This window comes from Silene latifolia, chromosome 11 (assembly GCF_048544455.1).
Source record: "Silene latifolia isolate original U9 population chromosome 11, ASM4854445v1, whole genome shotgun sequence".
Taxonomy (NCBI): Eukaryota; Viridiplantae; Streptophyta; class Magnoliopsida; order Caryophyllales; family Caryophyllaceae; genus Silene; species Silene latifolia.
The window spans coordinates 30990544-31000406 of record NC_133536.1 but is presented as its reverse complement, the minus strand read 5'-3'; the positions used below and the strand labels follow the sequence as shown (position 1 = coordinate 31000406).

At 33.0% G+C, this 9863-nt stretch overlaps 1 long non-coding RNA gene across 1 annotated transcript; it reads right to left on the bottom strand.

Moving 5' to 3' along the window:
* Positions 1-4220: 4220 nt before the first annotated feature.
* LOC141614377 (uncharacterized) lies at positions 4221-7241 on the bottom strand. Its single transcript, XR_012529329.1, has 4 exons — positions 7135-7241; positions 6979-7039; positions 5908-5994; positions 4221-4535 (listed from the first exon to the last, which is right to left on the bottom strand). It is a non-coding gene; the product is annotated as an uncharacterized LOC141614377 (long non-coding RNA).
* Positions 7242-9863: the final 2622 nt, after the last annotated feature.

Below are 9863 nucleotides of genomic sequence, written 5' to 3'. Positions count from 1 at the left end.
GGAGGGCTTCTATGTTGAAGTCATGAATGTTCATCCAATATTGGAAAGCTCAAGAACTAATAAGAAGGAGATCTTGTTGGTGCCCATTTGACCGAAATTTTAATGGTGAGAAATTGATTTTCTTATCTCTTCTTATTTAGTTTGCATGCATAAGATCTAGAATTAATTTTATGACTAAATTAATAAAAACATATATGAATATGTTAAGTAATGAGATCTAGATTTTCAACAAGCGGTATCATGAGCACAAGGTTGTTTGCATGCAAATCGGTTATTGTTTTTCCGAGTTATACGATTAACATATAAAACTTATAAATTTGTGTTATTATGATATATCACGAAAATAATTTATGCATGTTAAAGTTTCTGATCCTAAAATGTATTTAGGATATTTTGGTTAATTTACGGATTTTTATTGTTCATTTTATTTAATATTGGCATTAAAATGTGAGTTTTATGATAAAAATGTCATTTTTGGACAATAATTAGCTAAACTTCGAATTTTCCAGTGGTTTTTGGATATGTTTTCACATATATTATTTTTAGATGATCTGGAATTTTTTAGAATTTTTTGAGTTTTTATGCTCGAAATATGGATTTTTCATGATAAAAATCGGATTTAAATGAAAAATAGGTTAATATGAGAAATATTTCGAATCTGGTCATAGAAATTTAGTATGTTGTCACATACAATTTTACAAGATGTGTGTAAAATAATAGGCTATAATGAAGTCTTCATACATGATTTATGGATTTTTGATGAAAAATAGCATAAATAGTGACTTAATTAGTGAAAAATTGCTAAAACATTCTTCATGACTAAGGAAAAATATCATATGTTGCATTTTATTATCTATTTCAGATATAAAATTGAAAAGTTGGTGAATATAATTTTTCTCATGTTTTTATGATTATAAATGTTAAATCCGATAAACCGCAACATTGTTTTTCCCGATACTTTTCGAAATTTTTAACCTACGTTTTTGAATATTATGAGTGTAATGCTATTTTTCCAGAATGTTCATAAGTTTAAATTTCAAATTTCAAATTTATTTGAATTTTTGGTGATTTATTTGAAGTTTATGGCATTTTATTGTATTTTTGAGTCCATAAATGAATAATTTTAAGAAATATAAGTTAATTATAGTCAAATAGTTAGTGGAGACTAATTTTGAGTCCTAAGTTGGTTAGGGTAATTAACTTGTGCATAAATATGATTTTATGTAATTTATTGTGATTTTAAAAGGTTGAATCATGCAAATCCGTAAAAACCGTTTAATATACGATATTGGCTCCTTAAAGGCGATTTAGCATAAAATTGGGCATGTTCATATATATTATAATGCTGCATTTGCTTTATGATTGTCATAATTTTATTTTATGTAATTTTTGAATTATGTAATTTTACTTAGTATGGCCTTAGTTTTTAATTGGTATTACCCGAAATGTATGGGAATATCGATTCGGTTGTAATTTATTGTGATCTCGTATCACTGTTTTGTAATTTAATAGATTTATTTTATTTTAATTACAAATTTATAATAGGAAATTATGTAATTTGTTATGTAATTTTATTATTTCGGAGTTCCTTGAAGACGGTGTCACTCAAGGAAGACGATACATAAAGACGGTGTTACCTCGAGATGCGTGCCTCAACCGAAGTTCAAGGGACCAATGGAGTTGGTTTTTGAATTTGTAATAGTTTATTATATTTACTATTTTAGGAAGGCCATACTAGGATTTAATTTATGCTTTGCATTTTATTTATATGTCGCATGCATCGCTAAATCGTCATAACTAAAACATGCATCATTCTTTTAATCGAGTTTATCGACCGTGTCAATTATAATTATCGTAGTTCACCGCTTTAGTTCACTTAAAACGTGATAGATAATAAATTGACATGACCTCTCGCTAAAAATAAACAATTGAGACATAGCCTTACCAAAAAGTAGAAACCATGAAAACCTATTTCGCGAGGCAGTGCACTCGGCCCTACCGGGGTATAAACCTTGTTACGTAGGGGAAGTGGGTGATAAATGTCTATCCACCGAATTCATGTTGATGAGGGTTTCATCGGCCCTACCGTGCCCAAGTTGATGTGGATTTGGATCATGGACACATTTATTCGAAATTTGGATTGAGCTCAACGGAAGTATTCGTGACCGTAGTCGCATGTGTTCCGGGCTAAAGATAAATGTTAATGTAATTTTATCGACCAAGAGTTCTAGAAGTAGAATCGATTAAAGCGTTAATCCACCGAGTTATATTGATAAGGGTTTCAAAGGCCCTACCGTGCCCAAGTTAATATGAATTTGGATTTTTGAATCATTTATCATAGTTGGGTAGAGGTCACTATGTAAATGCTTTACTTGTTATTTACAAGTATTAATAAAACGATAAATGTTAAGTTTTCCATTATTCTGTTATCATATTGTTCTATTTCTTTACCACAATTCTTATACGATATCATTTCGATTCTAGTTCAAATCTCCATTAAAACATCGTAACTAAAGACAAAAGTTGAATTTGCTTCTAAAACCTCAAATGAACCATTGCTAAGGATCTCTTGTAAAGAGTATAGATAAAAGTTATTCATTATCAAACAGGTATTTGATTCTTGACTAATACATCTACTTACAATGGATTGTTTTTCATATACTTAATTGAATTAAGTACCTTGAAGCGATAATTGTTTTGGTAATTAGATTTGTCAGAATTCGTAATTGACCAAAATAACGCAACCACTTCAATGAAAGTTTTAAGACTAAAACGAACAAATGAAGAGTAATCTTCATAAATTCAATTTTGCTTCTCAAAGCAAAGACTCATTGAAATGAGTGGGAGCATTCTCTTAAACCATTAAGAAAAGGACGAGGTTTAAGAAGTAAAGATTATAATGGAATTGATACACGGTAATGTTAAAAGTAAAGTTGTTGAGAATAGCGATACTAAACCTATCAATCTCGACCAATAAAGTTTCCACTGTCTTAAATGTTGGACACTAGAAAGGAAACTACCCCAAATTATTGAAGAATCAACAAGTTAGTTGTGGGACATCTAATGGGACCTTCTTCTTTAAATGGTTATTTGATTGACATAAAATTTTGCTAGTACTACTTCGTTAATATTAGAAACCGGTGGTGGTTTTCATCATTATGTTTGATACATAAGATGATTAGAATATGATGACTAGCAACAATAATGTCGAGAGATAGACTAATTGTGTACTCAATCTAGTTTTTGGATTTAAAGTTGTACTTAATTGTGACTATTAAGTGCATAAACTCTAAATAAGAATATAAACTTGTTAAGATACAAAAGAGGTTTCACTTTTGTGACCCTATACATCACGGTTTGATGTATGGCTAGCCCATTATCAAGGTGAGTATATTTTAAACCAAACTAGAATAATATATCATATAGATGATGTAAGAATCAAATTGGTAACCCAAGATTAAACCTTAAATTTTGGAATGATGAACGCAAAGAGTTATCGAGTACGCTTGAAACCATTAGATTCTTAATGGTATATGCGTATCTTGTATTCAAAGCAAGATGTCTCGTGCCTTTTGGTTAAAAAGGAGATCGAGGTTGTAAATCATTGATCCAAAATAGGTTGATCATTTTCTTTTACCAACGATTTAGGTTGACACTAATGTGTTCACTTAATAAGGTAAATAGAGAAATCTTTGAAGAAGTTCAAAAGTTCAAAGAAGCACGATTTAGTCGTGATGGGATTATCAAAGTGAAGACTTTGATATAAGCCAAAGGAAATGTGATATAGTATCACTAGTTAATCTCTCTTAGCACGCATTATAGAATAATGTGTGGTTGGATAAAGAATTCAAATGCTATTCGATATGGTTTGGATTTCAATCAAGTTACTTTGAGTTACTTGATCCTTTTGGGGATATTATCATTTTTGTCTAAATTATTTTTCCACTAAATCTAAAACGAATCATATGAGATATGAAATGGTAGAGTACCATATTTATAAGTTTTCACAAGAAACAAATGCTCATTTTTCCCTTTCAATTATCACGAGTATGACGGGTTTGCAGCTCGTGAAGCTGTCTTTCTAAAAATACAAGTTTATTTCTAGAAGACAGAGTGAGAGAAATTATTCAAGAAGAGCCACAAAGAATTCCACAGAGAATGTTATGTCGCAAGAAACTGGTCTTTCTTGACTACATGAGACGTTTTGTGACACCCTCATTTATTGCGGAAAAGTAAACACGTAATTCTACAGAAAAACTGACAAGATATGTTTGTAATAGGTTCAATTGGGTAAAAACCTGTAATTTTTAAAACCTGAACCTGTTATAAAGATATCCAAAAGGGAAGGTGTCAAACATGCAAGGTCCAAAATATGAGAAGTTATACAAACCAAATATGAGAAAGGGAGACATATGTCCCTAAAATGTATGTGACATAAAAAGGGTTTAAGGGTCACAATGAAATAAAACCAGTCTAGGTCCCAAGGTTACTTTGCTCGCTAGCTCGTCCATGTACCCCATATATGCATCACCTACCTGTCATTCGCATTTTATACAAATACGAAAGCCACAGTCATTGGGGAGTAACTCCGAGTTCTCCCAGCCACGAAATGCCATAATTAATATAACATGTAAACATAAGAATATGAATACGAATCACACAATGCCTTAGCATATAGATGCTAGACAATCGTGCTTATCATGTGAACAACAATATAACAAAACATAGTCCTAGCATGCGAATACTAGACCGACTCATACTACACTATCATGTGAATCATATAACAACCAGGAATCCAAACTCTATCAACCATAGCCGGCTTGCATCTCACCTTCTATGATTCATAGAATCATCAAACAAGAAAGGGCAATATATCAAAGACAGGCATAAGTTCTTAGTCCCGTCAATAGTCACTTTGTAACTCGAGTCTATACCACGAGGTAGGGAAGGTAATCGAACCGGTATCTTGGCTCAGCGGTTACTATTAAGAAAACATGGCCAAGAGACAACACAACCCTAGCCTAAAATCTGCGCAGACCTAGACATGCGGATACACACCACCGCACCCAAGACCCACAACTTTTTTTAAAACAAAGTGAAGTGAGTACCCTAAGGACACCACCGAAGGGTTGGCTAGTACTTAAGCTGACCCCATACTATCAAAATAAGTACCTGAGGTCATGCCCCAACTTGGATATAAATCCACTAGTCAGGAACACAAAGGCTATCAAGCAGTGAACATATACTCGTCAGAGACTATAAAGACCTATCTATGATGAAGGCCGAAGTACTCACCTAGGACCTAGTCCCAGCTAGTCCCAGCTTGAATACTTTAGCCCACACCACACAAGACAAACCACACAAGTCAAGTAAGACACCCACTTCATCTTAAGAGGGCAAAAAGTCCTACTTACCAACCTAAATGCTAACATTCTATCATGTGAAAGGCTATATAAATGTCTATTTACAGCATACAATCCAACAGAATTCCCAATAAGTATTCAATACTAATTTCTAATTCCAACAACAGTAACCATATTAAAGGCTTCAGGGAATCTAGGGCCGTTTTTACAATATAAGAAACTACTTAAATTCAACTAACTACACATGTGAAATAGAGATATAATAAATGGCCTAAAGCAAGAAAAAGGCCGATTATCTAATTCATTCAACCGAATTTTTACCCGCAACCCCAGCCCTGCGACAGGTACGGGTCAAATTGCGGCTGACCAATCACTCAATTAACTGACATCACATCAGTTAAAGGGACTAAGGCTCAGTTTTCGGCACAATCAACAAAGCATTGCAATTATCCCTATACAATTCATTCTGAGCCTATTATTTACAAATTCATACAAGAAAACAAAGAATGTGACATTTATTCGTCGAGTAACTCGGAATAGTTACCTTAAGCTAGCAAAGAGACAAGCAATAAACTTGAGAAAGCTTCTAAAACCCAAAATTACTCTTCATCTTCAACCACATATGAGTCACCTAAAATAATTATGTGAAAGGACGATATTAACGAATTATCGTTATATAAAATATGAGACGGAAATTAATTTAATTATATTTTAAATAAACCAAACTAGCGTCAAAACAATTTATAGATACGGCCCAAACTCGCAACTTAGCCAGGCCACGGCCAGGCCACTGCCTAGGCCACGGCCAGGCCACTGCCAGCTGCTGCTAGGCTACAACAGGCCACGGCCAGGCTACAGCAGGTCACGGCCAGGCCGCTGCTAGGCCAACCTTATAAAAGTCACTCTCGTCCCAAAAATTAATTCAATCTCAACTCTCTACCCCATCTCTCTCATTACTCCGTCCTACTCATTACTCCGTCTCATAATATAATACTCCATAGAAACCAGATTTCCATCTCAATTTCAATATCGATAATGTCAAATATTCCATTAAAGGAATTGCTCAACATTTAGAGTATAACTCTAAGCTACTCACCCACTAGCCAAGGTCAAAGAATACGACAACGATAACACGACACATACCAAAGCTTAGCTCACCGTATAATCCAAGCTCAAATCAAATATTGGGTAGTACCTACCAAATATAATTACGTACACCATTCTAATCTCTTATAACCAAAATCAAAACCATCAAGGGAACTAGCACCAGGTGACAAACTCACCCAACATAATCATTACTATTAGAATATCCTAATTTGGTCATCATGCTAATGGAAAAATAATCACGTTCTGGTAACAAGGCATCCACACCAATTTATGACATAAAGATAGATCATCCTTAAAGCTAATAACCAGTATATCTTTCTCATACATTCCTTTACTAATAACACCGAACCACCGTCCTTATCTCCTGTCCATATACTACTACGCCCCTCCAACATGAGCAAGTCATCTAATTCTCGACATACCCATCTCACAAACAAAACAATTAACTTAACAATAGGGAATATAATAGCTAGTATTATAAATAATTCGAGTATCCTATCACCGTTACCTTTAACTCTCGAATTCCCGAGTAAAAACGTCCAAAGCACGAGCCTTTCTTCAATCTTCAACTAAAGAGGAGGAAAAACGAGTTAATTAAGACCAGAAATCGAGTTGTCATTTAAGACGGTATTTTCGAACTTTTACAAAATAGAAGATTTCTTACCTTAAAAGAACGAGGAAAGGACGAGGAAGCTAATGGTACAAAAATAATGGAGTTTGGTTGAGAAATGAAGAAGGGATCTGGGTTTTTGCGATCGAAAAAATTGGTGATGGAGCCGTGTTGTTCTTGCTGCTGCGTAAAAACAAAGAAGGGGAAGTGAAGGGGGGTGGGGACGGTCAACAACAACAACATAATATTAGTAATAATAAATATAATAATAATAATAATGAGACACCAGCTAGCTTGCTAGCTTCTAATTATACGTACGTTTCTTCATCGTTAAGTAATTTCGCTCGTTTTTAAAACCGTCTCGAGTTAATAAAATCGGTTTTAGTAAAAGTTTCAGTAATAAAACGGAATCAATAATAAATAAATTTAATGAGTGAAAATAAAATAAACTCACCCATTACTAACGGAAATAATAGGAATTCGATTCGAATCGGAGTTATTAACGATTTTTACGAAACTAACGGATATTAATAAAAATTGCTAATTTAGTGAAATAAGCTCAAAATAGCTAATTGGACGGTTTTGTTCCCAAAATCCATCTCGGGTTCACTTAAAACAACTTTCATAAGGACTCGTAAGGAAACGGAAATTATTAAATAAATAAACTCGAACTAACTTTAAATAAACTTATTAATGATTATTAAAATTAACGTATCGAATTATGATGAAATTAATTAATTAGCTAAGCATATATATATAAATCGTTAAATGATGTAATTTAATTCAAAATAGCAATTAAAAGAATTTTATCCAACTTAATAAAATACGGGGTGTTACAATCACCCCATCTTTTAAAAAGTTTCGTCCTCGAAACTTGAAAGTATAAATGAAAGGTTATAAAAATAAAAATGGAATTGGAATCAGTAACCAAAACATTTAAAAGGTCACTTATCGTAAGAATCAAAATTCTTTCAAGAGCTTCAACTAAAATTTTTCGTCGTAACCGATTCTCATCAAAGGAACGGAAGTGTTCTCGTTGCGCATTCAAGAACATCACATTCCAAATCAAAGATAAGGTCAAAAGGCAAATCATTTGTATAAATCAAAAATCAAAATGCTTTCAAAAACATTTATAGAGAGTTTTCAAAAATATAAGTCTCATTCATGGAACGGAATTGCTCTTGTCGTGCACACAAGAACGCTAACTTTCCAAGTCAGAGACAAATTTAAAACAAAAATTATTCGCTGACAAGCGTAGAACGAGTTATCAAACGTTTTCAATAACTAGTTCTAACATCCGATCAACGTTAAAATCAAAATAAGAGAAATGTAATCTACTCAAATTTTCTTTTGCAAAAAGCCAAAATAGAAATAAAGGTTTCACCTTTAAACTAAAAGGGGAGTTAAATTCCTGAAATATAATATTAAACTTTGACAAAGGCATCACAATAGATCAAAGTGAATAGAAATTGGATAAAATTTACAAAAATCTCAGGTTTAGCAACTCAAAACCATGATAAGGAAGCCTATACTCAAAGAACAATTAGAAAATCAAATCGAATTTTCATTTTCCAAATCTTTACAAGTAGGGAAAATTTTGTAATAGTAACATAAATTTTTAACAACGAACCAAAAATAGTAGTTTGAAATATTTAGAAGTTGTGTGAAATGAAAATTAAGTTAGACATCATAGATACAAGTATGCTAAGAGGGTTCAAGCTTAACCAACAAAAGAGGTATGATGAACTTCCTAGGGATAAGAATTGAAGTCAAATTTACAAGGATGTCAAAGATAGAGTTTCACAAGATACGAGTGTCAAACTTAAAGGAGGAGCAAGATGAAGCGAGGAAAGGAGGTATGAACGGTAACGCTCATGATCAAGGAGAAAGGGAAATTAGACAACAAGGAAACGCCTATTAGGGTATTGTACCTTCATGACAAAACGACCAAATCACATTCCCAATCTATACGGGATTGTTAACATCTAAAAATGGGTTTTCTTCCAAATTCATATTCTAAACTTATCTCATGTTTACTCCTAAGGTGACGACGCTCAACCTACTAAGCTTTCAAATCCCCAAACATAAACAACAAAGCCAAGTTCTATAACTTTTAATTACATAGGCAACTCATTCCTAACACAAATAATCCACCAATCAATTATACTCACTTTATCAAGGAACTAGGTATAAGAATCACTAAGTATGTCTCATCACCTTACCTAAGTCTTTCCAACATCAAATCCTCTCAAAACCAGAAAAGGATCAAACGCAAACAATCTCCTCAAAAGTCGAATTTCCAACCAAGGTCAACATTCCTCACAAGAAAGAGTACTATCAAAAAGGCGTTAAGGGAGGATAAGCAAGGAACAAAAGACAAGTTAGGAGTACAAGCGTAGCTTTTAAAGTGAAACAGAAGGGAATTTAGAAGGAGGATAAGCACCAAGAGATTAAGAATAAGGCGAGATATAAAAAGAACGAGAAACATCTTCAAGGAAGTAGAAGCATTCTTCAAAGGTTGAATAAATCTTCAATCCTCAGCAATAGGCACTAAATCTTGATCTTCTTAAAATATAAGTGTCCTTTCAATGGAAAGGAGATACTCTTGGCGATCACTCAAGAACATCAATATTCCAATTCAAAGACATAAAAATACATTTTTACACCAACAAATGATAAAACTAATTATCAGACGTCTCCAATAACAAGCTTTAACACTAATTGACGTTAAAACCAGTGAAAAACATTAAAATATTTTCAAAACCTTTAGTTCAAATTTTTTT